Source organism: Lygodium microphyllum, chromosome 6 (assembly GCF_053477565.2).
Source record: "Lygodium microphyllum isolate KBCC chromosome 6, Lygodium_microphyllum_v1.1.10, whole genome shotgun sequence".
NCBI classification, from domain to species: Eukaryota; Viridiplantae; Streptophyta; class Polypodiopsida; order Schizaeales; family Lygodiaceae; genus Lygodium; species Lygodium microphyllum.
In genome coordinates, this window is record NC_141140.1 from 161,027,859 (window position 1) to 161,046,737 (window position 18,879).

Consider the following 18,879-nt stretch of genomic DNA (forward strand, 5'->3'; position numbering starts at 1 on the left):
AATATCACATTTTGTTAGTACACTAGAAAAGATAGAGTGAAATCCAAATCTCCTAATAGCCACATAGCTTACGCTTCATCACTTAAGCTCTCAAGATGTGTGATCTCACATTTGTAACATACAAAGTGCCTTTTAAAGACAAAAATCAACATAGTGCTCTCTTTCATCCACAAAAATAAGACATTCATTAAAAATGGGACTTGGGGAATTCCCAAAATCTCTAATATGGTGTTTTATCCCAATCTAGTGTTTTGCTTTTTTATGAAAGCCTCTTGGCTAATCTAGACAAACTTATTGTAGAAAAGACTTATCAAGGATTTAACCATCCACTCCTCATAGGAAGTAGTTTTAATTTTCTAATTAACCTTATACATTTTAGTTTGACATATAAAACCAACTTAATAAATTAACACATTAAATAGTATTCCTTCACATAAGTTAAGCATGAATACAAATATAAGAGAAAAAAATTCTTTTTGAAAATAAAATATTTATTCAAATTCATTTTCTTTATTTTTGTTACAAAATTTTAAAAGTCCATATAAGGACTTTGCATGAAGGCCAAAAACCATGAAGTTTGTCTTCCACTAGTGTTGAGTCCTTTTGGGAGATCTATCCTAGGCTTGTAAGGGTTAGGCTATCTCAGAACACCTAAAGAATTACAAAAAAATCCCCCCTAGCTCATTGGCATCTCCTAGTAGCTAATGGCAAGTCCTTATGGAGAGACTTCTCATGTTCAGTGCCAACCCTAGCATCTAGAGTGGTAATCTAGCTCCTTGTTGAAGAGATATTGCAACTATCCTTGGGGAAGGTCCAGTGTGCACATCCATGAGTTAATCTATATTGGATAAATCATTTCTTAGAATCCACAAAAAGTTCAAATATTCATTTTTATGTGACAAGTAGTATGATAAATATTCTTGTGCATAAATGTTTTTCTATGGCCTAAGCTTGCAAAGTATAGGTTCGTCTTGATTTAAGTAATGGTTTTAATCTTGGGTCCTAGACTTTTGCTTAATTTAGCTATCTTTAATTCCCAATCGCAAATGAGATGACACATCTATCTCAAGCATTGAAGGACACATCTATCTCAAGCATTGAAGGACTTTCTTCTTTGAAAGCTCTAATTATAGTAGTTAAGTTATTTCTTATTTCAATTTCATGTTGAGATTTATTTTCTATTCAAGAATGAAATTCTCATTAAGAAAATGTGCTAGACAATTCTCTAGAAGAATATCAATGTTTTACTAACTCTTGCTATATTGCGAGATCAATCTCTCTTTATTCTCTAATTAGGATAGTATATGCCTTGGTTATCTTACCTTCTTTTGAGTTTTGATCACACAAGGATTTCCTTTCAAAAGATAAAAGTTGATGAATTTTTGATGAATTTTCTTATACTTTACTAATCAATCATTTTGTCATTGCAATATAAACATCCAATTGTCCTAAAATTTTTATCCACAGACTAGATAAATCAAGGGAGGGATACTCCTATTGGGATTTCCCTCCTAAGCACCTATGCTTTTGTAAATTGACTTTGTTAAGGAACACGGATCTTGAGCAAGGTTAGCTATAGAGGTTGAAAATCATAGACAAGAAGCATGATAACTAAGACTAGACAAGACTCTCACTCAAGTGAATTAGGTTCCAAGATTAATTACTTGGACTCATAAACACAATCTTGAGTAGACAAATACATTGACTAAAATTACAAATTACAATAGCATTGCATTCAAATGATTGTCCAAGTACACTCTTTTAAAATTGCAAGATGGTACCACTTTTTCCTCACTATGCCTATGGGATACAAGGCAACTCTTCTAGAGTATTGCATGTTCCTTACTTTGCTACTCCATAGAAAGAGGCTATCATAGAAGTGTGATTGTATATTTCTTAATAGACTTGACTCTGCTCACAAGGATCCTTGGACTCAAATAGTTGTGCCCTAATTTGTTATCATTTTTAAACTAATATTTCTAGTATTGTTGTATTAAAATATAGTTTTCCAAAACACAAGGGGAACACCTAGATTTGAATCATTATGATGGGGATATCGATTGTACATGCTACTTCTCACCCAGCTTTAATGTTTCTTTGTTTTGGAGTCATCTTGTGCACGCAACTTCTCCTAGTACATCCCTCATCTCACTTCTTCTTTGGGTCTTTGTCAATATTCTAGGGCTCATGTCTCCTTGTGTCAAGGCTTGTCAAGGCGAAAAGATAAGCTTTAAGGGAGGTATAGACTTGGGGTAAGTAAGAAGAAAGTCTTACATGCTACTTCTCACCCATATTTAATGTTTCTTTGTTTTGGAGTCATCTTGTGCACACAACTTCTCATAGTATGTCCCTCATCTCACTTCTTCTTTGGGTCTTTGTCAGTATTCTAGGGCTCATGTCTCCTCGTGTCAAGGCTTGTCAAGGCAAAAAGATAAGCTTTATGGGAGGTATAGACTTGGGGTAAGTAAGAAGAAAGTCTCGACTTGTGAAGAGTGAGCTTTGCTAATAAGATAGAGGTGATGTAATGATTCTAGATGCCAGATTTGGAGGTTTTTGATGTATTCTTGGGTGGGTATAGGATGGAGAGTAAGAGATGTGATAAGGGTGAATGTAGCAATGAACAAAATAATGATAGGGAATGGAGAGGGAATTGGCATTGATAGTTGGGAAGTCACTAGGATTGATTTTGGGTGTATACATATGGAGCAAGGAGAGTGATTTGTAGTGGCCAAGGAGATTTCCAAGTAGCTTGATCCTTTGGGACCTTGGCAATCCATCTTTTCCTTATTTCTCTATTTTCCTTCATTGTCTCTTCTCCCTCCCTCCCTCCCTCCCTCCCTCTCTCTCTCTCTCTCTCTCTGTTTTCTTTCTTACTCTCCCTCTCTATCTCCCTTTTGTATCTCTCTCTCTCTTCCCTTCTATCTCTTTGTTTTCTTTCTTACTCTTCCTCTCTATCTCCCTTCTCTCTCTCCCCCCCCCCTCTCTCTCTCTCTCTCTCTCTCTCTCTCTCTCTCTCTCTCTCTCTCTCTCTCTCTCTCTCTCTCTCTCTCTCTCTCTCTCTCTCTCTCTAACAAAATCACAAATTTTTTGTAGCCTCACAAGCCTTATGGCTAAGGATTTACATATCCTTTGCATTATTGTGTTTCTAGGTTTCTTTTACGTTACTTTTCTTCTACTTAATTAGTTGGATTGATTTTGATCTTTGTGGAGATAATGAGATCATGCTTTTTGTGATCATGGTTGCTTTGGGGATTTGCAACAAGTGGGAGATGGAGATGACATTGCAATTGATGCTATTGATGCTATTGATGTCGATGGTGGTGATGAGGATGATGACAAAGGTCCATTGAAAGATTTAAGATTTTACTTTTTATTTTAGAAGTCTAATGTTAGTATAGATAGGCACAAGATAGCCTTCAATAAAAAATGGGAGATTTTTGCTAACATAATCATACCATTTGGCAGTCCATCTTTTCCTTCTTTCTCTATTTTCCTTCATTGTCTCTTCTCCGTCCCTCCGTCCCTCTGTCCCTCTCTCTCTCTCTCTCTCTCTCTCTCTCTCTCTCTCTCTCTCTCTCTCTCTCTCTCTCTCTCTCTCTCTCTCTCTCTCTCTCTCTCTCTATCTCTTTGTTTTCTTTCTTACTCTCCCTCTCTATCTCCCTTCTATATATATATATATATATATATATCTCTATCTCCCTTCTGTCTCTCTCTCTCTCTCTCCAACAAAATCACAAATTTTGTGTAGCCTCACAAGCCTTATGGCTAAGGATTTACATACCCTTTGAATTATTGTGTTTCTAGGTTGCTATTACGTTACTTTTCTTCTACTTAATTAGTTGGATTGATTTGATCTTTGTGGAGATAATGAGATCATACTTTTTGTGATCATGGTTGCTTTGGGGATTTGCAACAAGTGCGGGAGATGGAGATGACATTGCAATTGATGCTATTGATGTTGACGGTGGTGATGAGGATGATGACAACAATCCATTGAAAGCTTTAAGATTTTACTTTTTATTTTAGAAGTCTAATGTTAGAACAAATAGGCACAAGATAGCCTTCAACAAAAAATGGGAGATTTTTGCTAACATAATCATACCATTTGGCATGACCAATGCACTAGTCACACCTTCCAATAGTTGGTGTATCTCATACTTAGAGACATGGCAAGGAAATGGCTCAAAGTGCTCATCAATGTTCTCTGTGTCACAATTAGGAAGAACATTTGTAGAAATTAAGGTTAGTCTTTAAACTCTATTGGTAGTACTAACTATCTCTTAATCCCCTAAAGTGTCACTTTTGGATGAAGCATAGACTCATCATGAGCCATCTTCATCTAGGAATGACATTGAAATTGTCATAGTGAAAATTTAAGTGGTCATGGACTTACCTCCATTGAAAAACCCAAAGATGATACAAAATTCCTTAGGCCACACAAGGTATTATAGGTGCTTTCATACTAAGCTGTGCTTTTATAGCAAGACCATTGTACAAGCTTGCAATTATTTGGAAATAGACCAAGTAAATCCAAGCTACATAAAAACTTTAAAAAGGGCTCTTTAAAAAACACCCATCCTACAAGCCCCGAACTAGAGATACAATCCATGTGCACACCTTTGTATTGAAACTAGCCATTTGAGTTGTATTATGCTAACTTGGTAAACAGAACATGGAATTTCTAGTGAGTTCTATTAGTAGACAACTCATAAAGCTAAAAATAATCTCTTATACAAATCAAGAGGGATTGGGAATGATATATGCAATTAGAGTTTTGATACTACTTGCTTGCCACCCCATTCACTTTCTTTTTGGACCGCTAAGATCTAATCTACTTGGTGAGTAAACCTTGTGTTACAAGATCCATAGCTATATGGTTTCTATTGAAACTAGAAAGCGACATCCTAGTGGTTGTGTGACAAACAAAAATGACATTATATGACTAATCACAATTCTACAATAATAAGTGGTAAAAAATCAATCAAATGATTGACTATAATATTCCAGATGCATAGTTGCTTAGAATAATTGAAGAGGCACGACTCTTTAGGGCTTGTATTGCAATGGCATGACTTTAATACTTTTCCATACCATTTTTGTGATAAAATCAAACAACCATAATTGGTGCATATGGATACAAAGCTAAGCCATATGGAGGTAACCCTTATGTCTTACTAGGAAAGTTCAAAATCATGATAATCATGGAGATTGAAATTTTTTTTGTACTTGTCTATGGTCTTTCAAATAGAGAAGAGGTTGAGAAAGAAATTATGTTAGGGATACCATTTAAGTATCAAGTGAATTGCAATGTCAACTATGTTAACAAATATATCCTCACGACATTTCCAAGAGTTGGAGTAATCTCCACTTTTAGTTCTAAGGAGTTTATAGAAGAGAAAAGAAGGAAGGAACTATGACCCACCCCAACACACCACAATCCAAACTCACAAGGGGGTGAGAAATTAATGTGAAAACTACTCAATGCATAAGAGAGGAAATTGTAACCTATGAGCATGTCTAACACATTAAACTAGACAAAAAAGCCCATTAGATATCAATGGCAATCCAATTGGGATCTAAAGGTAACACCATAAATCAATACCTAGTCTCTCAAGGTTTTTGAACCCAAGTATAAATGCATGTGAGGCTAAAAAGGAACCACAAAATGTGACATACCTTGCCACAAAGGGTGCCTGATCCCTACTCAAAGTGGAGGGATGCTACTAAGGCAATCACTAGTCGCACTTCCTAAATTAGTCAAAAGGACCAAACTACTTGTGGTATAGGAGAGTAGGCCCAAATATATTTTTTAGATATAGCTAAAAGACTCATAGTAATGAATTCATTGAATCCTTAAGGAGTTCATTCCTATAAAGCTTGCAATGACATTCAAGAACAAAGAATTGTCAATTGTATATATAGAATTGCAACAATCCCCATCAAATCTTGTAACGAAAGCCAGCTAGACAAATCAAAAATATGCTAAATCCACAGCCCAAGATTTTGCATGTGCTACCCCATCAATTGCAATTGAACCTCTCACTAAAGCCCCAAACTAGCAAAAAACATGTCTTCATTTTATTCCCAATTCATATAATGGCTGAAGAACTAGCATAATGACACAATTGTTTACCCAAATTTACACTATATATGACACTCTAGCAAGATCCTACAAATTGATTGACATGGGTATCACAAACAATGATGTTCTCAAGGCCATGTCTCATTGTTCCACAACCTAGGAAGGCCACAAACACATTTGACTTAAGAAAATTTTGATTCAAGTAAAACTTCTTAAGACTTTGATAGAGGAGGCAAGGACTATTTGACTTTTACTAACCTATGCACTTGTAACAAAAATCATGGAAAATTCCAAGATAGAAGAGCTCAAACTGAAAGTAGATTCAAAAAGACCTTCTTGAGAGAGTGGTATAAACATAGGGCAGATAACTTGTGCTAACACTTGTCTAATGACAAATGCCCAACAATAGAGCCCATTAGAAGTAGTACAACCTTATGTTTTGTATGCTCACTTCTCTAAGGTCAACCATCCTCTCACACAATCTAGAATGTAGACCATTTGATATAGACTCCTTAATAGACCTTAATACAATTCCCAGTTCTATGACTCCTTACTAGACTTTAATACCTATGTGTATTAGCATGTAAGCCATTTGATATAGACTCCTTAATAGGCCTTAATACAATTCACACTTCTATGACTAGTGGATGCCTAAGGGCTAACATAAATACATTAATGTATCTAAATAAATACAACCATTTGACTATACATAACTTCAAACAAACACTAGGCACACCACATGGATCCCCTAGGCCTCAACCACACCATACTGTTGAAAAGATAAGGAGCATTGCAACGGTACAAGGGAAGGTAGATAAGTACAAGATAGAGATACAAATCTCAATTTCTTCACCTTTATACTTCCTAAATGATGGATTTCACTTCTTAGTACTAGAAAAACCCCTAAGGGATTTTTTTTGTTTTTGTGTAGATAGCATGACAATTAATAACTAACCCCATTAGGGATATGAAGATTGAAAACAAGACTGTCTTCATTATGGAGGAGAAAAAACAATTCAACTTAAACCCATAGCTATAAACCTTCAACATGCTAAAATGTTGACTATCAAGAAACCTTAAAAGGTGATTGAGAGTAATGATTAAAAAAAAGAGAATGTGGAATGGATTTAAAAGTGATGTATGGACTAATAAATAATGTTTCATATCAAGAATTTATTGCAACTTATCAACTAAATGCAAAGCATATATTTCTCTAACTTGGCATTACTATTGGAAGAGCAACTTATGGCATAAAAATCATACTTGGCCTAGTTATAGAAGTGCTAGGAATTAGGCAAGGTGAGGCCCATATATGATAGGACCAAGAAAACCAAGACCATCATGTAGAGATGGAGTAAAACAAACATAACCCAAGATGAACACCATACTAGAAGAAGATAGGCCTCATTGATCAATTCTTTTGCACTATGTTTACCTAAATAAGATGAAGCTCTTACATCACTAGGATTCCAAATAGGCTCATAGAGGACATAATCACTGGAGGGATTATTAGGTAAGACTGAAATGACCTATGAATTGATTGTAGCCCATTAAGCAATTGTGAGGGCCTAAGAGGCACTCAATGAGAACCCATGCAACAAACTAATAGGTCTAGATGCTAGAGGATTCATTGTTGTGTGTCTCAACACTCTAATCAAGGTCATCAACATGGCCTTAGAGAGACCAAATGGGACCACAATCCCATGAGACCAATCTTAGCCAAAGGAATTCCACCCCACCAAGGGATCTTTTATCTGTATAGCAATTCCACCCCACCAAAGGGTCTCTCATCCATATAGGAAATTAACTCTAGTTTTGAGGACAACCCCATTAGAGCAATCATACCTAGAGGAATTACACCCCACCAAGGGATCTCTCATCCACATATGATTTTGACACCATATATTATAAAGAAGGAGAGAAACATAACCTAGATAGGGGAAATAAAATAATAAAAATAAACAATTGACTTGAGAAAGAAAGATGATATAACCAAATTGGTAGAAGATAGGAAGAAAGATCACGCGAGTAAGAAAAGAATTGATAAGAAATTAATATTTGCCACTAGAAGTAACTCTCAAGGGTAGCATCATTTGTAGTTACACTTATACAATCAAAGAAACATTTTGAAGTTAGGGAAATAGCCATTGCAAAGGAGCACAAAGACTACTTTAGTAGCCTTAAGGATGTCTTTTGTGGAAGACATGAGGAAATAAAAGGATTCCCTAGAGCAACATTTGCAAGAAGTTTTGGCTAAGATACATCAAGAAGAAAGCTCTAGTGAAGTAAATAAAAATGTTGTGAAAGAAGCTCCTCAAATAGTTGGATCCAATGATCTTCTAAGTTATACTTGCACAACTATACAAGAGCTAAATCATGAGATGCCACAAAAAATGAAGAAGAAAATGGTCGAAGAAGTAGTTGTTTAATCAAGTGGCATGCCAAGTTGGACTCTTTGGACCATCGAACCTAGCAAAATAAGCCATATGTAAAGGATTGTATCCACCCTTGAAAGACTTTATGTAGAACTTGAGCAGGATAAGGCCAAATGTATGAGTAGGTAGCAAGAACTCTAGCTTTATCTTGATGAAGAGAAGTGGTAGATTAGGAATATATCCAATCCTCAACTCAAGAATAGAATGAGAGAAGGAAAAAAAGAACACCTTAAGCATAGAGTTAGAGGAACCCCACTAAGGAAATAAACAAGTAAGAGAAAACTCCTCTAAATTCTAAGTTGTTTCAAAAAATTATTGAATTCATTGGAGAGGTACTCTCTCTTATTTGACCTCATGTACTTTATTTGCACACTTGTTTGCTTCTCAACCAAATTTTTAAAATCTTTAAAGTGAGAGAATACATAAATTTTCTCCTTCATGAAATGTACTCGTACTTTCCTCATATGATCATCAATAATGGTTCGATAATACTTATTTTCAACCATCGATGGAGTATTTGTAAGACCCCATACATCCAAATGCACAACACCAAGTAAATGTTACATGTTAATCATGGGGAAATGCATGCCTTATCTATTTTACAAATTGGTATGCTTCACAAACTTTTTGCATATCGACCACTTTGAACTTAGGTGGAAGCAAAATCACAAAAATGGTAAGAGAATAATGATGATTTCATTAAAAAATAGGCCTCTAGCTTGGTAAGTTCTTGCATAGAGAAAGCCTTTGGAAGGACAAAGCTAAATATATAATCATATTATCATCTTGCAATGAGAGATTTACAAAAAAGGCATCCTTACTACTGTTGCACTATCTATTGAGGATAAGGGGGAGCTAACTAAAGTCAAGATAGACTTTGGAAATATCCTCCCTTGTACATGAATTTGTCCGACAAGAAGTACCCATATGTAAGAAAGGCAAAGAAAATTGGTGGAACAACCCAAATTTTCAAGATATGGACACCAAAAACCTAGATTTGTTCTAGATAACTATATTCTCTCACACGCCTTTAGTATGAAGCCTCTCTCCCAATCCATGTGAGGAGGCTATTAGAGATGCTTGGGGATCACCAAGAATGGCATCATCACCTTGTGATGATGTAGATCCATAGAAAGATAGTTCACTCATGGAAAGACACAATGAGGAGTTGTAGGAATACTGTCAAGATTGTGGGAGAGAAAGAAGGAGTCTCGCTTGAAGCTTTCTTGCTTGCACAATGGGGGAAGACACACAAGGGTGGAGGTTGAAAACAGTTTTTCTCTTCTTAGTTGTGTAAGCCAAAAGAACACGAGTACAAAGAAATAGAAGAACCCTATATATGGGTCTCAAACCAAACTCAACTAACTAAGGTGGCATACTAACTGAGCCACGAACTAGAGTAGATAAGTATAGCTATCATGTAGCTATTATTCATGGGCGGTGTACCAACCGCGTCTGCAACTGACAAGTCGGTGACATAAATACACAACGGTCACCCTGGCGTATCACGAGTGGAGCTCGATATCTCAACACTCCCCCTCGAGCTCAATCCCAATTCCTGCACACCAAGCAGGTCTTTGAACTTGCGTAGCTTCTCTACGCCCAATGCCTTCGTGAATATGTCAGCTACCTGATCCTCTATGCTGACATAAACTAGATCAATAAGACCTAGTAAAACCCTCTCTCGCACATAGTGATAATGCACCTCAATGTGCTTTGTTCTAGCATGATAGACCGGGTTATTTGCCAAGTGTATACTACTCATGTTGTCACAATAAATGACAACTGGCCCATCTATAGACTGATGCATATCATAAAGTAGCTTATGCAACCAAGCTACCTCACGTGCAGCCATTGCTGCACCCCTGTACTCAGCCTCTGTGCTCGACAAGGCAACTGTAGGCTGTTTCTTGCTGCTCCAAGTGACTGCAGCACTCCCAAAAGAGAACACATATCCACTGGTAGATCGTCTATCAGAAATACTACCAGCCCAATCAGCATCAGTGTATCCATGCAACTGTATCTGAACCCCAGTCTCATAAAATAGTCCATACTGCAATGTGGACTTCACATACCTGAGTATGCGTCTAGCCACATCCAAATGTGGTTTCCTTGGAGCCTGCATAAACTAACTTACCAATCCAACATCATAGCTCAAATCTGGCCTGGTAATAGTCATATAAATCAAACTTCCTACTATGCGTCTGTACATAGTAGGGTCTTCTAGAAGTTCACCTGCATCTGTGCTCAGCTTCACATTCTGCTCCAAAGGAACTGAAATAAGCTTACAGCCTGTCATCCCATATTTGGACAGCATGTCCAATCCATACTGCCTCTGCAAGAGCTGTATCCCACTTGGTGATCTAATCACCTCAATGCCCAAGAAATAACGCAGCTCTCCCAAATCCTTCATCTCAAACTTCTGCTTCAATAGCATTTTCACATGAAAGATATCTTCATCACTGTCACCTGTCATAATCAAATCATCAACATAAATGACAAGTAGCATAATACCTTTCTCTGTTTTTCTCACATAAAGTGAGAAATCTGCCTTGGAAATCTGAAAGCCAATAGTAACAAGATACTGTCCTATCTTGTCAGACCATGCTCTAGGTGCTTGCTTCAAGCCATACAAGGCTTTCTTCAACCTGCAAACAAACTCAGGATGAACAGCATGCACATAACCTGGTGGCTGCTCCATATAGACCTCTTCTTGCAAATCACCATGCAAGAAGGCATTCTTTACATCCATCTGATGTAAAGACCATCCCTTTGATGCAGCCATAGCAATGACTGCTCTTACGGTTGCCATCCTTGCAACCGAACTGAATGTTTCTTCATAGTCAATGCCATATGTTTGTGCATACCCCTTGACTACTAATCTTGCCTTGTATCTGTTCACAGAACCATCTGCATTGTGCTTCACCTTATAAACCCACTTACAGCCAATTGCATTCTTACCTTTAGGCAAAGGTACTAACTCCCATGTAGCATTTGCTTCCAAGGCATCCATTTCTTCATCCATGGCTTTCTCCCATTTTTCTTTTCCCATGGCTTCCTCAAAAGAAGTGGGTTCTGGTTCCTGTATCACTTTAACCATATATGCATAGTGAATGGCTGTAAATCCATCATATTTCAGCCTATCCACAGGATACCTAGCTCTCGTAGACCTGCGCAAAGTAGGTTCACTCCCAGGTGCTCTCAAAACATCCTTGGTCTTCCTTACTCCAGGTGTAACAATAGAAGGAATACCCAACTCATCATCAATGCTCTAGTCTGAGCCACTGGATTCACCATCCACATAAGAGTGACCTGCATTCACATCAAACATGGTCTGATCAACCTTTTCTTTTCCTTTTCGTGATACCTGCATACCACTATCTGCATTGCTTTGAGAAGATTCTCCTGATCTCAATCTGCCTGTCCATGGCGAAGAATGTGAACCACTACTAGAGGACGCTCCAGGTCCACTAATATTTTGTGACTGTTGCAGTGAATTCTGTGCAGCATTACCATTTTGTGCATCTACATCATCAATCACATTTACTGGTTTATACCAGCTACTCATCTCATCAAAAACAACATCTCTGCTCACTGTAAACTTACGAGTAGAAGGGTTATAGCATCTATACCCTTTTTGCTGCAGAGAGTAACCAATAAAGATGCACTTCTCAGCTTTTGGATCCAACTTGGATCTCAGCTCATCTGGCACATGTACATAGGCAATGCAACCAAAAATTTTCAAATGAGAAATATCTGGTTTCCTACCAGTATACCTCTCCTCTGGAGTCATTCCATGTATTGCTCCAGTGGGAGTCCTGTTCATTATGTAGACTGCTGTAGCAACTGCTTCAGCCCAATAAAAAACTGGCAAGTCTTTTTCATTGAGCATGGCACGAGATACCTCTCCAATATGCCTGTTTTTCCTTTCTGCAATTCCATTTTGTTGTGGGGTATAACTGCATGAATATTGCTGCTTTATGCCATGCTCCTGTAAGAACTTTGCAAACTCATTTGAGGGGTACTATCCCCCTCCATCTGACCTTAGGCATTTTATTTGCAGACCTGTTTCTTTTTCAGCCATAGCTTTAAGGGTTTTGAAATGCCCAAAAACTTCACTTTTCTTTTTCATAAAATACACCCAAACTTTTCTGCTATAGTCATCAATAAAAGTGACAAAATAATGACAGCCTCCAAGAGATGCAGCTTTAGTAGTCCACACATCAGAGTGGATTAATTCCAATGGCTTCTCACTCTCTTGAACATGTCTAGGAAATGGTTTCCTTGCCTGTTTTCCAAATTGATAGGCTTCACATACCTTATGCATTTCTGCAACCTTGAATTTTGGCAATCCTGCAACAATATTTTGGGCCTGCATTGATTTAAGTCGCTGTACATTAACATGACCAATGCGTTTATGCCAGATATCAATATCTGCAACTACACCGGTCCCATGTGCAAACATTGCTGCACTCAATTCAGACATGTCTGCATCCAACGTAAACATTCTGCCCTTCTTCTTTCCTTTTGCTATCAAGCGACCTTTAGTTTTCATATCCTCAACAAAGCATCCATGAGGATTAAATCTGACCTGCAAGCCCTGCTCAACCATTTGACCGACAAAAACCAGATTCTTGGTGATATTCGGGACATGAAATACATCGGACATGTATTTCTTTTTCCCATCCTGCATAGACAAGGAAATTTTTCCAATCTGCACAATAGGATGTGCAGTATCATCACCAGTCTCCACAAATCCTGGTTTTTTCATTTTCCTTGCATCCTCCATCCATTCTGCATGACCTGTCATGTGGTTTGATGCACCTGAGTCAAGATACCATACATCATTGCTTTCTTCTACACTTGTCACAGAATTGTTCATGTGCTGCACCATGAACAAATGCTCATTTCTGTCATCACCCTGTCTGCTAGAAGATGCATAATTCCCTTGTTGCAGTTTTCCATTCATGATGTCATTTTGCTTTTTATAGCAGTCTTTAGCCATATGACCCATTTTACCACAGTAGTAGCATTCAACATTACTGTTTGCATTTTGACCTCTTTGCCATCCACCACGACCTCTTTGGCTCCCCCTGCCTCTAGAGTTACCACGTCCTCCTCCATAGGACTGGTTTTCTTGAGTTTGCTGCATATTCTGATTTCTACCACGGTCTCCAAATCGGCCTTCTCTACCTCTGCCTCTACCTCTTCCAGCATTTGAGTAGAAGACAGCTTCTTTTGAAGTTCCTCCTGAAGAAGATGCACCACCATTTCTCTGTTCCTGAGAAATTAGAAGAGCAATCAACTCCTCAAAATCAGGAAATCTTTCACGAACTGAAATGGATGTCCGAAACTGTGCATAATGCTTTCCTAGACCATTCAAGGTCACAGAAACTAAATCATCATCTTCCACTGGTGACCCAATGGAAGCAAGTGCATCTGCAATTTTCTTCACCTTCATGTGGTAGTCGTTGATGCTCATATTTTCTCTTTGCACATTGTGCAACTCTTGCTTGAGCTGCATTTTCCTGGCTTGCGTATTTGTGCTATACATTTTTGACAAAGTATCCCATGCCTCCTTTGGCGTACTTGCATCCTGAATATGCACAATCATAGAGTCTGAAATGCTGATAGACAGCCAATACATAACTTTCCTGGCTCTCTCATGCCATGCTTTAAATGCCTGCATTTGCTGTTGATTGGGAACATCAGGAAGAACTGGTTCTTCTTCATTTCCTGCAACAAATTCCCAATATCCTTTTCCCATAAGGAAATTCGTCATTCTAAACTTCCATGCTTGGAAGTTGTTCTTGTCAAGCTTTTCAGTGACAATCTGTGAAAGAGAATCAGATGCCATTACAGAACACTGCAAAAAATTCTGTCACTGCAAAAAACACAGCTTCACCCTCACAAGGGAAAATCTGCAAAACTGGCGAAAGTGGTATTTGACCACATAGTCACTTCCTAGTGACAATTTTGCATCAACAGGCAACAGGGATGATTCTATAACTCCCAATGTCTCTGCGCACAAGCATACGATGCAATTTCTACAGTAACTTTTCACCGACTTGTAGAACAGTGGCTGCACAGCATAAAACTGGGCATTTTTCTGAGTGCGTGCAGAAAACTTTCGCCTCCAAAACAGGCCCCTTTTGCTTCACCGCGAAGGGTGTCTCAACCTGAGACAATGCACTCCTGCACTTTCCGGCTGTGCTACCTGCAGAGATCTGCTCCCGAAACAGAAAATGAAAGCAACACTGCTCCTCTTACCAGAACACCACGAGCTTGGCTTACTTTCTTGAGCTCCTTACCACGAACAAGGCTCTGATACCATGTCAAGATTGTGGGAGAGAAGGAAGGAGTCTCGCTTGAAGCTTTCTTGCTTGCACAATGGGGGAAGACACACAAGGGTGGAGGCTGAAAACAGTTTTTCTCTTCTTAGTTGTGTAAGCCAAAAGAACACGAGTACAAAGAAATAGAAGAACCCTATATATGGGTCTCAAACCAAACTCAACTAACTAAGGTGGCATACTAACTGAGCCACGAACTAGAGTAGATAAGGATAGCTATCATGTAGCTATTATTCATGGGTGGTGTATCAACCGCGTCTGCAACTGACAAGTCGGTGACATAAATACACAACGGTCACCCTGGCGTATCACGAGTGGAGCTCGATATCTCAACAAATACCTTGACACGGAGTCCCAAGAGGAGCTAGAGACATTTGTGCATGCTCAAGAGTGGCATGATAGGGTGATCAAAATTGCTAGGCCTCAAACATAGAAGTGTTAAATACTCCACTATCAATATATCTTCTACCACTCAAAGAATAAGGAGAACACCCTAAATATGCACTCCAACGATCCCAAAATCATCACAAACAAGACACTACTATGATGTTTGACTTCAACATCTCACAAAAGCCAAGGAGTAGGAGGCCCAATTTATTGTGGCCATTAAAACCCTCATTGAATGGTTAACAACATAGAAGAAAATGGTTGCAATAACAAATATATTAATTTTTTTTGAAAAGGATAGAAGAGAAAAAAACCTAGCATTAGCATGAAGCCTATAGAAGCATTTGAGATACAACTAGAATGGCACTATACTATCCTAGAGACAAAATAATACTCCTAGTTTGCTTTTAATACATTTTTCATTAGGGAGGGTAGATGTAAATTTTTACCCATGCCCTTAGAAATATCTCCTTTTTTGGAATCCAAATGATCATGGGACATAAAACCTTTCCAACATCTCAAATGCACGTGCCACTAATCTTGCAAAGGCAACTTTGTATTTCGACAACATGAGATGGGCATGCAACCTCTTGGTAAGCACTCATACCAACACTACTCACTAGTAGAGAACTTGGCTATTGCTATGCTATAGGATTTGTGTGCACAACACAATCCTCTAATATTAAGCAAGAATTAAGGGGGAATTGGATCTCCTTGTGTTCTATAAGTAGCCTCATCACTCAATGTGCATTGGATAGTCTTGGATCACAATCCCCTAGAAGAGCTGTTGTCTTCTTTGTTAGGTGTTTATGTGGGGAGCCATATCAATTCTAAAATTTATACACATGGAATATGATAATGAAGCAACTTCAAACTCACACTCACACATCTTTTGTCTTTAATCATCTCTCTCTCTCTCTCTCTCTCTCTCTCTCTCTCTCTCTCTCTCTCTCTCTCTCTCTCTCTCTCTCTCTCTCTCTCTCTCTCTCTCTCTCTCTCTAACTCTATGCAAAGAAGGTATAATGACACTGCATTTTGTGGTGCTACAAGTAAATACCCTACCCCAAAATCCATGAAGGATCACCCATACATATTAGTGACTATGTCACTACATCACGTACATGGAAGGCTCCCTTTGGCTAAATGCCACAACCTCTAAAATAGGCATCTTATGTGGTTAGGGTTGGTTTCCACCACCCTCTCTTTGCACACTAAATATCATAAACATATGCTCCACTTGTCCTTCCCTTAGACCCCAATTACAATCCAACAATATTTAACTAATAGCAAGGACATCCTTACCCACTTGGTTAGTGGAAAAAAGTGCCATGAGTCATTGTTCCATCTACAAATGCCTAGCATATGACATAGTGAATATGAATGAGTATGCATCCAAGCTTTATCCAAATAACAGTGATGATGCACATACAATCCTTTTTCTTTTCATGAACAAAGAACTAACGTGATGTATCATTGGACCACTAACTTGAAGCTATTGACACAAAGGCATCCTCCCTTGTGCTACCAATAACAACGTGAAGCTATTGACACAAAGGCATCCTCCCTTGTGCTACCAATAACAACATGTAGTAGATTGATGATCCTAAGAAGACACAATGTGATGAAAATGATAGATTTTCAAATTACCATAAGATGTTCTACCACTCTTCAAGAAAAGTAGCATTAACAAAAGGAAACGTTAGCAATAGAAATGAATGGATTTTCAAATCCGTGCCAAGAAGTAGACTGGAGAGAGAGAAAGAGGAGAGAGAAGACTGCAGAAGAGAGAAAAAAGTACGTAAGAGAGAGAAATAGAGTGACAAGGAGAGATAAATACTAGAATAGGAGAGAGAAAGATAGGAAAGAGAAAGAAGCTATTGAAGCTATGAGCAAGATGAAAGAAGAAGGAAAGTAGTGTATTAATGTGTCAAAAGATAGGAAAAATTACATGTCCTCTCTTTTTATACCAATGTCAAAGTGACATGGCATAACATCAATATTATTTACACACTAAATCCTTGTTCTTCCCAACTTCTTACAATCCATCCCATCCTAAAGGTTTCTGCCCTAAAAAACAAACTTATAAAGAATGGAAAAGGATGGATAGAACAGAGTACTACTCTGTTTTTACAGCTTAATAAATGGGAAAATGAATGAAAAATGATTGATATATGGACCAAGATGGAAGAACAAAAGTAAGCCTCAACTATATACATGATTAGGAATGCTTCAAGAGTATATGGAGCCATAAAGTCTTCAATTGATGAACTCAAAATGAAGTAGATAGCTTGGTGTGTAAACAGACCCTACTGGACCAAATCTGCCATAATATCTAGTAGAAGTGTCCAAATGAAGTGTGCCACATGTCAAAATGTAGCTCTTGAAGAGTAATTTGACCCTATGTAAAATTAGGCACAATAAAAACTGTTCTAAAATAGCGTGTTGTCATGTCCTTGTCTGCACCAAAACTAGCTCCATAGTCAAGAGGCTTCAGCCACCACCAATGTGTCTCTTAGGAAAGGAAACTCATCTGATATAGAATTAGACCTCCAAGAAGATTCCTCAGGTGGTAAACCTCTCCATTTTATCAAATATTCAATGATGGAACGAGATCAAAGCTTTTTCTCACATTGACCTATGACAACCTCTGGGATGTACTGAATATGACCTTCTTCATCAATAGGTGGTAGCTCATCAATTGTATAAATAGGATCACCATAGAAAGGCTTGAGCTAATTAACATGGAAGACATTATGAATCTTTGTGGAAGAGGGTAGCTCCAATATGTATGCCAAGTCTCCAATGCGCTTTAGGATCTGATAAGGGCCATAAAATCTGTGAGCAAGCTTGTTACTAGATCCACCTTTCAAAGTAGAGTACCTATACTTGGGCACCTTCAATAAAACCAATTCTCCTTCTTAGAACTCTAAAGGTTGCCTCTTCTCATCAGCATACATCTTCATTTGGTCTTGAGCTTTCCTAAGCTTCATCTTACATTGCTGAAGAAGGATTTGCATTCTTTCTAACTCCTCTTTTCCATGAAGGTTCATTCTTTCATTAAAGATGACTGTGGGTAAGGGCACCTTATAGCCATACGTAGCCTCAAAGGGTGAAAGTCTAATGCTAGCATGAGTAGAGTTGTTGTAGGTAAACTCAACCAAGTGTAACCAAGAATCCCACGAATTTTGGACATCATAGCAGAAATGGCAAAGATAAGTCTCCAACCATTTATTTACCCTTCCTATACGTCCATCAGTTTGCGAGGATAATAGGTTGTAGAAGAAGCCAATTTAGTGCCCATGGATGTGAATATCGCCTGCCAAAAGTTACTCATGAACTTTGAGTCTCTATCATAAACAATCACCTATGTAATCCATGTAGTCTAAAAATCTACTCCATGAACTGACTAGCCACTTGAGAAGCAGCAAGCTGGGTCCTGGTTGGAATGAAATGGGCTACCTTGGTGAGTCTATCCACCACCACATAAATACTATTCCATCCCTTTTTGGTAATAGGCAAGCCAATAATCAAATCCATTGTAATGTGAGTCCATTTACCTATAGGAATGGGTAATGGTTGCAACAAACCACCTGGCTTATGGGTGATATCCTTATTCTGTTGATAA